The 17,016-nt window shown below is 37.4% G+C and overlaps 1 non-coding gene across 1 annotated transcript; it reads left to right on the forward strand.

Moving 5' to 3' along the window:
- Window positions 1-356: 356 nt before the first annotated feature.
- LOC122230831 lies at window positions 357-461 on the forward strand. Its single transcript, XR_006207913.1, has one exon. It is a non-coding gene; the product is annotated as a U6 spliceosomal RNA (small nuclear RNA).
- The last annotated feature ends 16,555 nt before the right edge of the window (window positions 462-17,016 follow it).

The following is a 17,016-nucleotide window of genomic DNA, read 5'->3' on the forward strand; positions in this document are numbered from 1 at the left end:
CTTAGTTTCATTTTGTGCTAACAACTCTACCAACTACCTTAATTAGTTGCCCAAAAACTGTTAATAACCATGTCATCATAGACCATCATGTAAATGAGCTTTAAAAAGTAAAATCTGAAGAGCAATCTTGCCATTCATTTATCTGAACTAATTATAATATAGGAATAATTCTCACAGCAGGTGAAAACTGAGAAAAAGCATGCTTTTGCAGGAAAGCAAAAACATTTTAGATTTGACATCAAAATTTTAGAAGAAACAAAGAGCTTCCTTTTTGCAAGGCAGAGTGTTTTAAGTTTGTTCTTTTTGTTACATTCACATTTTTAATGAAGTATTGGTTAAAAAATCAAGAAGATATGGTGTTTGTTTGATAGCACATTTACCAAAATTGGAATAATAGAAAATTATCAGCTTGGCCCCTGTGCAAGAATGACATGCAAATTCATGAAGCGTTTCATCTTTAAAAAGAAAGATATGGAAAAGTGTGTTCAGTTTTCTTTCTAATGTTGAGGAAATAGCATAGCATATTTTGATTTTATCTCTAGGAAGAAATTATTTCCAGAATCAACAAGGCAGAGAAGGCGTTATGCTTGAGAATCAATGGATATTCATAAATTGATTAAATTGATGGGTTGTTTTGTTTTAGTGCCACTGTAATTTGTAGCTATAAAACATAGACTATATCCTGCCGATGTGTTATTCCAGTGGCGGAGCAGTGGATTACCCTGTACCTGGCAAAATGGAGACAGAGACCATGAGGAGATACACCCGCCAGTTAATCCAGCTGTCTTCCCGATCTGACCATGGTGCTGTTGGCTACTGGTATGTTCTTTAACTCCTGGTTCTTCGTTTCTTAGGCTACCTCCACCCAGTACACTTGGGGTATCTACAAAGAGCTCCTCATCTCCTTGGTGGCCTTGTTCTTCCTTGGCTTTGGAGTCCTCTTCCTGCTGCTCTGGGGCAGCATCTATGTTACGAGCGCCCAAGGGTTCCAGTCAGGTGGCTTCACTGATCCCTGCTTTAAGTAAATTAATTTTTTTACTATTGCTGGAAGTGTCCCACCTGCTGCTCACTATAAAGGCAGATGTGTGACAGTCACAAAAATAGAGAATATATTCTTTCTTAAGAAGGCAGCCTTGTGAGGTGGAAAGTGTTGTATAGTAATTCACATCCTGATACATACTCGTTAGCTGTGTGAGTTTGGGTTTGCTGCTATTTACCTCATGAAGCCATAGGTTGCGGAGCTGGTGTGAAGACAAACTATTATGGTATGTAATGGGCCTAACTGTTCTGGCATATGGTTAAGCATTATTGTAGCTATATTTTTCCTTATTTTTCACCCTTATAAGTTTTGTTATTTACATTCTCTTAAGTTTTATTACCTTTCTTTTTGAGGAAAAATTCTGTTATTTATAAACTAATTTGTCCTATAATGTTAAAAAGTGTTCAAAAATACTCCAAAGAGGAAAATATTTGGAAACTTTGTGGAATAGTCTCAGTTAGAAGGAACCTTAAAACCCTTTCTAGAAGCAAATGGTAGTTTTAAAGTCTGCATCTAGTGGAATAAATTGTTTAAAAATTTAGTTTTCCACATGTGAGGAGAGTTGCAGCATCAGCACAGATAGAAAAACAGCTCTATGCTCTGATAATTTAGTTACCTATAAAAGTATATATAAAAGAAGCTGATTAAAATTATTTAAAAGAGGAGGAATCTCATGAACTTCACTTACATGGCTCATTCTGACCTGAGAAAGATAGAGAAGTCGAAGACCACAAGGAATCCTAAGTTACAGAAAGTCACTTCTTTATTTTTAATAAAATATCAATGGAGATTTTGCTATGATATACTTCTGTAGGATTTTGCCTTCATTTTGATTTCAGTAAATGAAAAATTTGGAGAATGGCATATAGGCTTACTAATGACCTCATCTAGCTCAACTTCATGTCCCATAAAGAAAGTTGTCCAAAACTTATAAAACTTACAAATAGAGGATGACTGAATGACTTTTCAATGGCATTGTTTAGTGGACTCATCTGAGAATTATTTAATGTTAAAAGAGAATACACCTGGGACACCTGGGTGGCTCAGTCGGTTAAGGGTATGATTTGGGCTCAGGTCATGATCTCGTGGCCTGTGAGTTCGAGCCCCACATCAGGCTCTGTGCTAACAGCTCATCTTTGGATTCTGTGTCTCTCTCTCTCTCCTCTGCCCCTCCCCCGATCACATCCTCTCAATCTCTCTCTCTTTCTCTCTCTCTCTCAAAAATAAATAAACATTAAAAAAATTTTAAAGGAGAATACACCTGTATTGACTTATGCATTTGCTACTTCATCATTTTTTACTATTTTCCATTTGCATGTTAACTTGTGTGTTTCTAGCTAGGAGAAAAGATGGTGCTAAATGTTATAGTTTTATTTCTCTATAAGATTTTACGCAGTTTTGTATCTTATTAGCAAATCCATTTTAGCATTCCTTTGACTATTTTGAAATATCATTCTGACACTTGTTAAAAAACAGTAAGGAAGATTTTATTCAGAGTACTGGTGCAATGGCACTTTGCAATAGGGGAGACAGAGATTGGGCTCAATTCTGAACATAAGGAAAAGAGGGGATTTACAGCCAAAGAACAGGGTGGGGGTGTCAGTGGATAGAAAATTACCAAGAGGAGGTATCAAAACTAGTGGGGAGGTTTTCTGCTGAAAACAGGCTAGGGGAGATCAGATATTATAGGGGTAAGAAGGTATGGAATTTGATCAGGTTTTGTGGGTGATCAAATATTGAGGGTAGCAGCTCCTTCTAAACTGACTTGGCAAAATTCTTCCTGCAATAGGTGATACAGGCCTGTTCACAAAGAATACTAAAGCCCAAGGTCAAGTCCTAGAGGTCTGAGAGGGGCTTGATGGGGATCAGATTAAGGAGAGAGTGTCTTTGTCATTATTTGTTTCTCTTTATCAAAATCTCCTTTGAACTAGTTTTCCATCTTACTGGTTCTTTCATTAATTGTTTAATTAATTAAATCTTTGATATGTGTTCATTTTATATTTATTATGAGAGTCATGTTTTGAATTTTTTTTTTGAAAATTGTACTCAATCATGAGCTCATTCGTATGTGAAGGTTTGTGAAATATAATTTTCAAAGTTAGGGAGAAGATAATGTCCTTTCTCAGTAGACTGGTCCAACTGTATGCTATCAATCAGTTTTTAAACTAATTAGAGAATTATTGGACACATATAGAAAGAATATCAGCATCTTCAGTAAGAATATGTTCAGTTAGGCAGTAGCATATCAAATGTTTCTCTTGAGCATTTCTACATTTTAAGGAGATAAGGATTATCACAAAGGACCTAAGAAAAACCACTTCATGTGCTCTGCAAATGTAACATATGACATGATGCATATGTGATCATTTAGTGCTAAAGTTAAGTGATATGTATTTTTAAACAACATTTTAGTAAGAAGAATGTCACAGTGCTTTGACAAGAAAGTTTGTATGCTTATGCATTGCCATTAAACGTGATTTTGGAAAATGAGGCAGGAATAGAGGTGAGGGAGAGATGAGGAGACCACACATTATTTGATATGTCCAATGCTTTATATGCTACTCCTTCTTTTTATTCCTTTCATGCAGTAGTTTGGATCCAAATGAGAAAATGGATAGTTGGAGGGGAATTAGTTGTAAAGGAACCTCTTACAAAGGTGTGAGAATGATATCAAGAAACCACACCTGACAGTGTAGCCTGTAACAGTAGGTGTCTATTACCTACAGAGAGGGCACCCAGTAGGTGCCGTGATCTCGGGTAGAGGGAGTTGACCCTCAGGAATGAATATCATGACTTTACTTTTCTTTTCCCATCCCCTCTGGGTGCTCCCAATTGGCTGAATCTAACCAGAATCCAGAAGATAAAGTTGTGCCTTAATGCAACCCATATTCTTTAGCTTCTTGGGGCAGGAATGGAGTAGGGTGGAGTAGGGTGGAGATGTGTAAAAAAAATGGACCTATAAGGTAATGTGAAAGATGTCTTGCACATCTGGTAAATATTCAACAGGAATTTTATTTGCTACAATATAGGATAGGAGAGACTGAGACTGGAAGACTTTTCTGGCAGGGATCAGAGGTTTGTGCAATCCATGGTTTCATGCCAAGGGAACATGTGGTATTGCGTAAGAGCACTGTCTGTCCAGATATGGAATTAGGTCTGGAGGGTAGTAGTCGTAAAGTCCAGGGAGATGCAGATACGTTCTGTGAACACAGGTAGTTGAACTGAATTAACATTCTGGACACAGCTAACTTGGTGACAATGGGACACTCCCTTAACTTATTTTGTTTTCTATTTTTCATGTGTAATAGAATGAATGCTGTATCTTCATATAATTTTGAGTGGGAAAATGAAAATAGGAACAAATGGTTTTTTATCAGTTTTTATATTGTGTTACTTCTAAGTATTGTTTTTCATAAAAGCAGCTAAAACAGCATCTTTTGTGTCCTCATATTATTATTTATCAATGAATTCTCCCTGAAGGAGGCAATCAACACCAGATTGTTAGGGTCACTTTAATCAGAGCTGTAATGGTTTACTCTATTCTATGAAGTTGATATTTACTCTATATATAATGAGGATGCAAGAAGTGATAAAATGGTCAGCTGCAAGAATTAAGCATTTATATCTAAATGAAGGGGAAAATCTTTATTTTAATTAGATATTCCTCTCAAGTATAAAGGAAAAGGTAAGTTAGTGTCTCTATTACAAAAGAAGCAACTCAAGGTTAAGTAATTTGGATGTGCACTGGCTGACCCAAAGAAAAAAATGAGGGGATTGGTATTTAACCTAAGGTTGTGTGCATTTCAGCCTTGGGGACCGGAAGGCCTTTTCTGAATTTCACTGTGGAGATCCATAAGTACAGCTTGATTGTCCCTGTCAAGTGTGTGCTTGGCTTGCTCTCCAGCTTGCATGGCTCTGCTGATTACTGGCAGCTTGAAATTGTCCTGAAAGAGAATGAGTGCTCTTGATTAATCCCCATGCACAGTATCAACATATTATTGATTCATTATCAGCACGTCGTGTTTCATTTCTCTGCCACAGGGATGGGCTGAAGGCAAATGTGACCTCAAAACAGATGCAACCCAACGAACATCTAGGTTGGGTAGCTAACATTCTTATTTTGGGTAAAGTCCTTTTACTACATAAATTGCCTACTAAATTCTAGCCTGCCTTGTATAGAAGACAGTCCTGACAGACGCTGACAATGTTCCTCTTTTCTAGAGAAGAACTAGAGTTTAATAACTCCAGCTTAACAACTATAAAGCAGTATGGCTTATTTTATTATGTATGTGTTTCATTATAAAAAAGCAATAGACAAACAAGTTCTCTAAGTTAGAGTGCATCAGATATTAAGAACTTTATTATTCAGCTTTCTTTTATATCACTGTTAAGTACAAGGCTTAACATTGATTTATTCATTAATCATTTATTTATTCAACAATCCATTTACTAAGACCTACTATATTGTATGCTGGGCACCAGGAGTATGAAGCTGAAAAGGCATGGTTAGATTCAGAGTTCACAGACAGAGGAGATAGGTATGTGAAAAAATATATAAAAATTGATATTTACATATATTATGTATAATTTATATATACTTATATATAATATATAAATATAGTTAGATATAAACTTATATTTACACATATTATATATGTATTTATATATAACATATAAATATATATTTGTATATAAAATTATATTTACATATATTATGTATAATTTATATATACTTATATATAATATATAAATATAAATTTATATCAAAATATATCAAAATATATGTATATGTTTAGTAATAGAAATATATACAAGGTATTGAAGGGATAATTAATTCTAATGGTAGGATTTCAGAGAAAATTGTGACCATGCCAGGTTTTGGGAAATAAATAGGAGTTCTGGGGAAAAGGTTAAGAAGAGAGTTTGGTGCAGAGGAAACAGTCTGTGAAAGGGAACTACAAGTTTCCCTTGAAGTAGCTGAGTGTTTTTGAAGCATACATTTCAAAAGGGAAGTGATGAGATGTTAGGCTACAGAGGTGGGTGAGGGATGGACTTTTGAGGGACTGTCTTCTATACAAGGCAGGCTAGAATTTAGTGGGCAATAGGGTTCTGAAGAGTGGAATCAGATCTGCATGTTCAAAGACCACCCTGATACACTTGAGTGTTATGTAGTTGCCATTAAAGATCCTAGTCACAGGCTTTTAAAATAGGACAGTTGAGGGGTGCCTGGATGGCTTAAGCAACTCTTGATCTCAGCTCGGGTCATGATTTCACAATTTGTGAGGTCAAGCCCCACGTGGGGCTCTGCCTGACAGCACAGACCCTGCTTGGGATTCTCTCCATTCCCTGTCTCTCTGCCCCTTCCATGCTTGCTCTCTCTTTCTCTCTCAAAATAAATAATAATAATAAAAAAATAACTTCAAAATGGGACAGTTGAGGAAGTGCCTTGAGGAAGTGGCAGTGTAATGAAGGGCGAGATTCAGCATGTATCTAAGAGATATAATTAGAGGAACTTAGTTCACACTGGATGTTGGGAATAAAGAACTGTTGAGGATGACTCACAGGATTGTGTGAGTCTGTTCCCTACCAGCTGAGGTAGGTAAAAGCAGTAGAAAAGTATAGTTGCAGTGGTAGGAAGGAAGAGATGGTGTGGCAGAATACTAATGATTGGTGATGTTTTCACCAGGTAGACTTTAAGAGGTGTCTCTTGGGCAATGGGATCTTTAAGTCTGACACTCAGGCATAGGAATTCAGCTAGATAATGGAAAAGACTCAAACTGTGGGCAGAAATGACAACAGAACGTTTTACTATCAGCTATGTCATAATGGCTGTGTCTCAAAGACCATGCCCAAAATAGTGCAGGCAAAGCCAGAAGATTATTCTTCACAATTCTACAAGATAACCATGTCCTTGTAAGTCACTTCTTTTTATCGAGTTGTATTGATCATATTTTCATCTAGAAAAATAAGACCACACATAGTGAACCACTGAAAATGAGGCTCTTGCTAATGTACTTACTATTTCCTACTTTTAAAAAAACTTTTTAAAAATAATTTTAGGCTTTCATGGAAGTTGCAAAAATAGTACAGAGAATTTTTGGTTACCCTTCATCCAGCTTCCCCAACGGATATCATCTTAGCTGATAATAGAATTACCAAAATAAATAAATTGATATTACTGCAATAGTATTAACCAAACTACAGACCTTATTCAAATTTCACCAATGGTCACATGCACTCACTTGTTTGATGCTATTATTGTTTTGTTGCATAGTCCTAAGAAATTTTAACACATGTACAGGTACATGTAACCACTACTATGGTCAGGATACAGAAGAGTTTCATTACCCCCAGAAGTCTCTCCTATCAATTTAGAGTCACTCCTTTCCCCACCCCATCCCCTAATAACCAGTGATTTTTTTTCTCCATCTCTATAGTTTTGTCTTTTTGAGAATGGTATAAAAATGGAACCTAATAGTATATAACCTTCTGAAAATGCCTTCCTTTACTCAGCCTAATGCCTTTGTGATTCATCTAAGTTGTTATAGGTATTAGCAGCCAATCTCTTAAATTAAATGTCAAACTCACTTGCAAAGCCTGTCCCTGGCTGCAATTACTTTGGGGATTGTGACCCTCTTATTAGCCATGATTAATAAATGGCAATGTTTCACTTATCTAAGATTGAGATTTGACCATAATATATTCCCACGCAAAGAGCCATGGGGGTCACCCCATGGAGGTAGGCTTAGTGGTACCAGCTAAATGCCTCACCTGGGTCACTCAGAAGCCAAAACAGGGAGTGGGTCACTCAGAATGTCCATACCTCCAAAGTGATGATAGGTCAGGACGCGGGTTTCCCATGACTACAGGAGACAAGGGAAATTTCCTGGCCTAAAGCCCACCGAGATGATGAGATCTGAGTTGCAGAACCCACAAAGGAAGCATTAACCTGTGCTATGGACTGGGACTGCAACATCTCTGGTGCCCCTGTAGGTCCTGGTCTTCTCTGAGAAACTGGCAAAAACCTATGAATAGTACCTGTGCTTAGCCTGCAGCAGACAATTTCTTTTGCAAGTGTAAACACTCAGTCTTGCTACCATGCAGCAAATGCTTTGTCAACTGATCAAATACTGGGCAAGGTTTCCGGCTACCAAGCCATGTGGCCCTCATGCTAAATACTGGAGAGCAAGCTCCCATAGGGAGAGAGGCCCAATGTTCCATTTGTATGGCTGCCTATTAAGTTGAATGACAGGCTGTCTGCACTTCCATTTTTGCTATCTTTTGAAACTCTTAAAGCCAGGGCTTGAAAGCTTCTGCTTGGGATTAGTCATCAAAAACATGGTATTGATCCAGGTATGGCACAGAATGATCAAAAGAATAGTGAATAGCTCGAATCTTACAAAACATGCCAAACTATTGGTGAAGAACATTAGAAATAGTGGCTCCTGAAAGAAGTGAGTGGAGGTAAGGCTGTAAAAGACCTGTAATTACCTCTTATTTTCTTGTCTTAATACTGAGTGTTGGGATTTGCGAGTGAAGGTTGACATTAACACTAGAAGAACGGCCTGATGGGCGGCACCAAACATCTACAACCCTGTGATCTGCGGAGTTTAGGATAAAAGACATCTTCACACACAAACAGCTTTGAAAGATGAAAAACATACTCTGGAATCTGCATTATTTGTTAGCTGTTCACCAGGGGTTACAAATTAATAATTTTAATTTATCATCATTTTATACCTACTGTCAGCAAAGTGCCAAGGTCATAGTAAGAACTCAATAAATATTTTTGGAATAGAATGAGAAAGGATTCTGGATTTCCAAAGACAAGATCAGGTGGCCCTATAGGCATGTGTTTCAGCTTTGGTGCAGTGATTATATTCTGCTTTAATGCCCCACTCTTTTTTTTTTTTTTTTTTGACATTTTTGTGTATCTCTCAAATATTTGGCTTAACAGAAGATAGCTAGGTTTTCTGTGGTTGAAGTATATGAAGAAAATAAGAGACAGTAGGAGAATTTAATAGTCCTTTCAGATAATTATGGATATTCGCTGATACCCAGACAACTAGACAAGAGGTAGTTTCTAAAAGGTTAGCTGCATTGGGGAATCTGAAATCATATCAAGGAGTCTCTTGTGCTTGTTTTTGAGTTTGTTTGTTTGTTTGTTTGTTTGTTTGTTTGTTTTCAAGTTGGCTCTATGTCCAGCGCAGAGCCCAATGTGGGGCTTAAACTCATGATCCTGAGATCAAGACCTGAGCTGAGATCAAGAGTTGGACACCTAACTGACTAAGCCACCTAGGTGCCCCATGTAATGTTTTTTATGCACATACACACACACACACACACACACACACACACACATCTATCTCTCCATTGGTCTATCTTGCCCTTTGAATGGATCTTTTATCCTTGCATGATTTTGTAACATCCTGCATGGGTCATTTGGAAAATATTGGTTCATGGGTCAAGTAATGTCTTTACCTGTATATTTCACTAGAACATAGGCATCTTGAAGGCAAGGACTGTATTGTTTTCATTGATAGATTCCCCGTGTCAACCTCAGTGCCTGGTGCACATAAATATTTGTTGAAGTGATTAATACATAAATGGAAGTCACATGATATATCCACTGAACCACTTCCCAGATTCTTCCTGGCATGTGACACTCTTTAAAAAGAAAAGTAACTTATTTATTTAATACATTTATTTGTTGATGTACACATAGTTTTATTCTCCTGGTTCTATTATTTCTAAACTTTATGATCCTTGGCAAGTGATTAGTACCTCCTAGCCTCAGTTTCCTGTTTTTAATGGGGCCAAAATCCGTGTTCCACTAACAAATTTTCCAGGAGGACAAATTAGAGCATGAAATTGAAAAGAATGTGTGTATTTTGTTTGAGCTGTATGTGGGGCCTTTATATTTACACCTCATTTCAAGTCTCTATTTGTACTTTATTTTCCTGCCTTGATGAGATTAATGGTTAGCTAAGATAAAAATAGTACTTTTCAACCATTTTCCTATAGCTCCAAACCACAAAATAGCTCCCAATTCTAATTAGACCATCTTATAGCTCATAAGTATATACATAAATCAATATTCAAAGCCATCAAAACTGTCACAGTTATTCGTTTTTTTTTTTACTTCATCTGATGTATCAAGTCCCGGGTTATAAGAAGAGGTAAACTTTTTATGCTAGCAAGGGGGTGGTTGGTATTTTCAGAGAACCTATCTGTATGCTTGCAGGAGATGACCTGACAGAATTTACATTCCTTCAGAATATTGGACAAAAATAAAATTTTGAAGTAATTGACATCTACTAAATACAGCTAATTTGTAAAGAATTAGATGGGCAGTGGGAGATAAAGACATGAGGCTCTGTTCCTGAGCCTTTACTATGCATTTAGTTATCTATCATGACTGAAAATAGAGACAAAAGCATACACACCCAGAATGCTTAAATATCAAGGTCCAATTTAGGGCAATTCATTTACTGCTCAGAGAAGTGAGATAGCAAGTCTATGAGAATTCATCATGGGAAAGTTTATTTTCCAGAATTTCTGCAACGTTGTAATATACATGCACAATGGATGAAATTATTTAAAAGGACAAAACAAAGAAAGTAGTTTGGGATAAGATTGTGAGCATGAGGAGTCTGGACTCTATTCCATGCACAGTATGAAAATATTGGTGTGTAGAGGGACATGATGAAAACAGTATTTAGTGAGATTAATCTGGCAATAAAGTCCTCAGCTAATGCGAGCTGGAGCTAGTGGATCTGTCACAAGTGATCCATCCAGGCCACTCGTATGACATGAAGATAGGGTCTTGATCTAGATTAAGAGCAGCCAAAAGTAGAGATGACTACATAGCTTATAAGGAAGCATCTGTTGCCAGTTCTGAGAGAGTTAGTGGAATGCTTTGAACTTATAAAAAGTGGGTTACATGTTTTCCTATTTATGATATTTCAAAGTGTGTTGAAAGCTATTTTTTAAGTGTGCACGTGTATGTGCTTCTACCAAGAATGAACTTTAGGTTTTATTTCTATTCTCATGGATTCTTCAAGTTCTTGCACAAATCCTTGCTTACACCGACATCTCAAGTGTGTATGCTGAAGTCATTTGACACTCTAATGCTCTGTGGATGCTGTCTGAGAACAGATGGGTTCACCCTTCAGGTTTACATGTTGACTTGTGCTTAAACTCAGCCATCTACAGTGACTGAATACCTACATCAAAATTAACCATACAGAAGTAATGCTGCAATTTAATGGGTATGTTGCAAAAACTATCAGTAGACTCAGATCACTCTTGCTTTTGTAGAGTCTTTTTTATTTTTAAATATATGACAACCAAGGAAAAGTTGATAGATTGTGAGAGAAAGAAGAGAGTGTTTGTTGTTTTTGTTGGTGATGCTGTTACAAATTCCAACATAGATTATAATCTGTCTTGAGATTCTTATTCCTGATAAAGCAAATATAATTTACTTATCTGTAGTATGATATATGCACCACCGGTGAGCATAGACCTATCTGTTTCTGAAAGTAATAGCTTGCTTGTGATGATCTGTCATGGCAAGGACAAATCTCTTCTGTCCTTGGGTGTCAAGACCACAACTACATTTAAAACAACATGGTCATTCAGGATTACACAAGAATTATTCCTCCTGATGTTTTTAACATAGAAAAAAAAAAGCAGTAGAAGAAGTTATCTTGAAACATGGAGCATGGACATTGAATTAGTTCTAATGGGATCAATAGAAATAAATAGACCAGTGATACTGTGAGGAAATATATGGATATTAGACTAGCTGTCAGCAAAGGAACAAGAAGTTTTAGTTGAAGGTAAGCTATTAAAGTCAGAGATTCTGGAATGTGAGAAATTATAAGGCAATGGAAACTTACCTTGCATTTTGACGGGGTCTATAGCATGTGGACTCATGTGAAATTACAGTTAGTAGGGTGACTACCTAGTACCAACTTGCCTGGAACTTTCTCAGTTTAGCATTGAAGGCTCCACATCCTGAGAAAACCCTCACTGGTCACCTTAAATCTTAGAACCCTTTCTTGAATAACACAAGCATGGGTCTCCTTCGTCCTTCACTTGACCTTGCTGCATTTTCTTCCCCTCATGGAATTCACCTGCACATCAGCACCATCATTATAATCATGGATGCCTCTGACTAAAAATGGCTGTTGATGGTTGAAAGTCTTCTAAGTAACAGAAACAACAGGCAATTTTTTGCACAGACTTTCATACACATGGTACCTTCCAAGTTTCATGGGCCTCACACATGTTCATATAAAAATCCCTTATCACTATTCGAAACCAATAAAGTAAAAACCACATCGAGTTGTCTTTAATGATATTTAACAGCAGAGCATATTTGTAGCCTTGAGAGGTGAGGTGAGAGGAAGTTTGTTTGCCTGAAATTTATTTTATTTTAAAGATAACTGCGATATATAGTTTCATATTTTAAAATCTATGTTGTTGAAACATCTTCAGATATGCTGGATGTACTAAAATAGATACAATCTGGTAGCCTGTCAGGAAAGCAAACAAAAAAACTGCTAGGTCAGGAGCACAGCTGTTTGTGGAGGGCATTAAATTTTTTTACAGTCTTTCCCATAGGCCAATATGCTTTTATGCATTGATTTATATTTTAATAATGACAGACTCCACTGGTATGAGCATTTCAGTTCCTCAGAAATTAGATAAAATCATAATTTAGACCCAGGATAAAAAGGTGGAGAGAATTAGTATTCTGCAGTATTAATTAGCTTACTTGCCCTCGCTTATTTCTGGTCAAATGGAAGATGGTTCGTGCAGCCACAAACAGAGCTGAGTATCCTTCAACTGTATGGTATGACATTGATGTTTCTAATGCATGTAAATTCAATAGCTTTGCCTTGATTTTAAAAGTGCAGCTTTAAAAACAGCAGTTCGTTTTAGATCACTAGGGTAAGCAATGAACAAAGGAAGCGATTGGATGTAAAATATAACATTGAAAGGACTCCTGTTAAAAGAATTTCCAAGCATTGAAAACAGTCCTAGAGAATGTGCAATTATGCGAGCGTTCTCCCTGTTCGATCCTCTGAATTTCTTCCCAAGCATTTCACTGTCTCACATCTTCATTATGATTCAAGGTTGCCAGAAGGAACTGGTAACTTCAGCAGGCAGGCATTTCATTTTTAAATAATTGTTTGCATCATTTTCTGGAGCATGTGACTTCAATCTCACTCAACCAGCTCCTCCCTGGCCCCACACCTGCCCCATAGCCACTCCTGCATCCGTCTCAACCTGGGCATTCTCTCCACTGTTGTCTCCCAGCCCTTCATTTCTCACTTCCCCTTTCCACATGGCTGCTTGGTTTGCAGACGATGCCTTCTTACAGATGTGTTCCCTCCCCTGACAAACAATTACTCCTGTCCCCCCAGCAGGAGGCCATTAGGACATCATCACGGGTTCTGCTAAGTCATCTCACCACCGCAGTTGTGTGCCATCACCTCCCATCTGAGACTCTCTAGGCATATGCCATGCAGGGAAACTAGCAGTCGCAAACGGCCGCACCTCCAGACATATTATTTGTTATTTTGGTCCAGAAGTGTAACAGATAATGGCTAATACACTAATGTCTGAGGGTCCCATTGGATGCTTTGACTGGCATCATTTGCACCAAACTTGCAAAAGACCGAATGGGTTATCATGTGCTGGCTGAGAGGTAAAAAAAAAAAAAAAAAAAAAAAAAAATGCATTTTCATATTTCCATAGCAATTACACACAATGGTTTGAAAGAGACATAACAATAGCGATTTTACAAAGTTATTCTATTTGTGCAGATTTTCAGCATTCTGAGCTTTGAATCAGTAAATTATCTGATATTAGTTATTTTCCTGGAAAATGGTTAATCAGTGATAACGTTTATTTTTATTTTTAATCTCACAGACTCAGCTTCTGTGGGTGCACATAGCAAAGACCTATCTAAAATGTATTCCTTTTAAATCAATGAAATACACATGCAACGGAACACTTGTGGTTCTTTGTCTTCAGGTTTCTCTGACAGCTGTACCTATTAAATTCTCTTGTTTTAATAGGTAGCATCTCACAGGAATTTCAGTAAGTCGAAGCTCAATATTTAATATATTATGAAATAAGTGGATTTTGGCACAATGCCACATTAACACTTGGATTGTTTTTTATTGATTCTCAGGTCTAGTTTACTGCTGCACTGGGGTGCACTGTGTCTTTGTGTAAAATCAAACAATGTGCTAACAAGCTAAGACTTCCGCAGAGGCCCAGAAGGCAAATGAGGAAGGGGGCGCTGTTCTCCCCGTCAGAAACCTCAACAGTTCATTTGTTTCTGTCACTGCTTTGCTCAAACTCCATAACCTTACCTCCTCAAACCTCCAACATCAAATGTCATCAATATAGGTTCTTTTCAGTGAAATCTAGTCAAGGTTAGTGTGAATATCTGAATCACAGGATCTTTGGAAGAAGCAGTTTTATTTTTGTCCAGGACACGTAGGTAATTGAACCAAGCACTCTGAACACAGTCTCCCAGTCTGGCACAACATAGACACTCAATAAATACTTATTTAATTGAATGGGATTGAATCCAAGAGCTGTATAGAAGCCCTGCTTTAATGAGCAGGTGAACATTGTTTGTAATTGGAAAAGCACAGTATCAGCCACAAGAATCCAAGGCTCTCCTTAAATTTTAACCAGCCGCTTGCACTTAGAAAGATGCTCCTGGAGTACTTGAATTCAATGTGTTCTCTTAAGTATCTAGATAAACATTCCTGTTCCATGTGGTTTGTATTGTTTATTTGTTCAGTTAAACTAGTTGTCCTTGCCTTTTTTTTTTCCATTCTACTGAGGGGAAGAAAGAGAAACTGTAATCCTAGTTTTTCTCTTCACCTGGATTTTTACAAATTCTAAATGAGGACTTTTTATTTTCTACTTTATTCCCATCATCTACTGCTTCTAGTAAATAGATTCAGCAAAAAATAAAGAAAAATGGAGTTCCAGTTGAGCTAGCCAAAGGGTATCAGTGACATAAAAATGCAGGGGCTTTTGTCCTGTCTTGATACATCTCATTTCAACTGTCAAATACATCCGACTTCCAAATCCAGTGTCTTTGAAAGACAGAAAGAGAGAGAGAAAGAGAGAATGCACATTGTATTGTTTATTTACTTGGGGAAAATGACGTCTGAAAACACATAAGTATAGAGACTGACCTGTTCCTTGTAAGTCTCAAATGACTTATTGTCAATTATTCAGTTTGATAAATATTTGCTGAGGTCCTACTGTATTAAAGACATTCTTTTAGCTGCTACAGGTAGAAACAAAATAGAGAAAGATAGGGTACCTGCTTTATGGGGCACTGTAATGAAGAAAGGGGTGAGAAAATTATAGATAAAACAGAATATTCTGTAAATTACAGATGTCAGAGTCAGATGGACCTGAATTTGATCCCAGTTCAGTATGACCCTGATCATTCCACTTAACTCCTTAGACTTAACGTCCATGTCTAAAAATGTAAAGATTAAATGTACAATGCACCTAAAGCACATAGTGTAGTGCCTGGGACACAGTTAAAAGCTCGAAAAAATTGGGGTTTATTAAATGGTTTGAATTGAAGGTTTCCCCAGAAAGATGGTAAATGAGACAGGCCTTGCAATATAAACAGAGTATCAACCAGGTTTACTTAGCTGAAGTGAGTAAAGGGACATTCATATTTGAGGTTACGTGCAGAGTTGGCATCATTCATCCCTAGCCTACTGTTGGCGTGGACCACCCCTCCGGGTAATGCACTGAGAGCAAAGGAAAGACAGAGTTGAGGAAGAGGGTAGTGATAGAACCTAAGAGACAGCAGAGTCAAGCCAGGATCCCCTGCTGGCTGTTTGCATAGTGCAACACAAGTTTGCTCTTGATGTAACAGCTTAGTAGTCCAAAGAGATTCATATTAGAGGATGTGAGAAGGGCGTATGGGTTGGGGAGTATAAAGAAGAGATAATAGGATAATTTGTTAAACTGGATGGCGCAAGTGTTGAATCAGAGAAGGCAGGGGACATCTAAAAGGCTCTGAGATCTGCCCCCTGGACTCAGGAGCTGATAGGAACAATGGGAGGACACACACTTACTGGTCTGCCTGGACTCTGCCTTGGTCAGCAGTATTCTGAATTTGAGGTACTAGAGGCAAAGGAAAGAAAAATTAGTCAACTGCACAGCTGTATAGAATTCTATCTGAAGCCAGTTTAAATCTTCATCTGCTACTAAGTGTTGGATTAGGGGGAGCGCAGTATATTCTGCAATTTAGGAACATAACATATTCTGCCCAGTTTGTAAGTTTAGTATATTCTGCACCGTTGGTATGGGACCAATGCTAAGGAGAAAATAGAGCATATGATTGAAAAGTCATGGAAAAAAATGAATACTCTAGTTTGGGACATAAGCCCCAAAAGACATATAAAGACGATAATGCTAAGAACATTGAATGTCAAGCTGAGGATGTATATTTAATTCAGAAGCAAAAGGGACACTCTTGGATATTATTGAGAGGCATAGGGAAATAATCAGAGCTGTGTTTTGGGGATATGAACCAGAAGGAAAAGAAACTGAAAATCTAGAGGCACAGAAGTGAGCTAGAAGCCTCTCAAAAGTGAGGTACTCTAAATCAGTGTTGTTGGAAATGAAAAAAGAAAAATATATGAAAGTAGAACAAACTGGAGTTCATAGTTGGTTCAAGGGTGAAGGAGGGGCAGGAGTCGTGCAGGCAGTGTCTGAAGCAGGTACAGGCAAACCCTCTGAAGTCAGATAGACTTTTGGCCTACATATGACCTTCAAAAAGTTATGTATTTTCTGTGCCTCATTCTTTCTCATCTATATAATTGATGCATTAATAGTACCTACTCAAATAGGGCTATCGAAAGGATTAAAAGAGCACATACATGTAAAATGTTTTGAAAAGTATCTGGTAT

The sequence above is a fragment of the Panthera tigris genome, chromosome C2 (assembly GCF_018350195.1).
Source record: "Panthera tigris isolate Pti1 chromosome C2, P.tigris_Pti1_mat1.1, whole genome shotgun sequence".
NCBI lineage: Eukaryota > Metazoa > Chordata > Mammalia > Carnivora > Felidae > Panthera > Panthera tigris.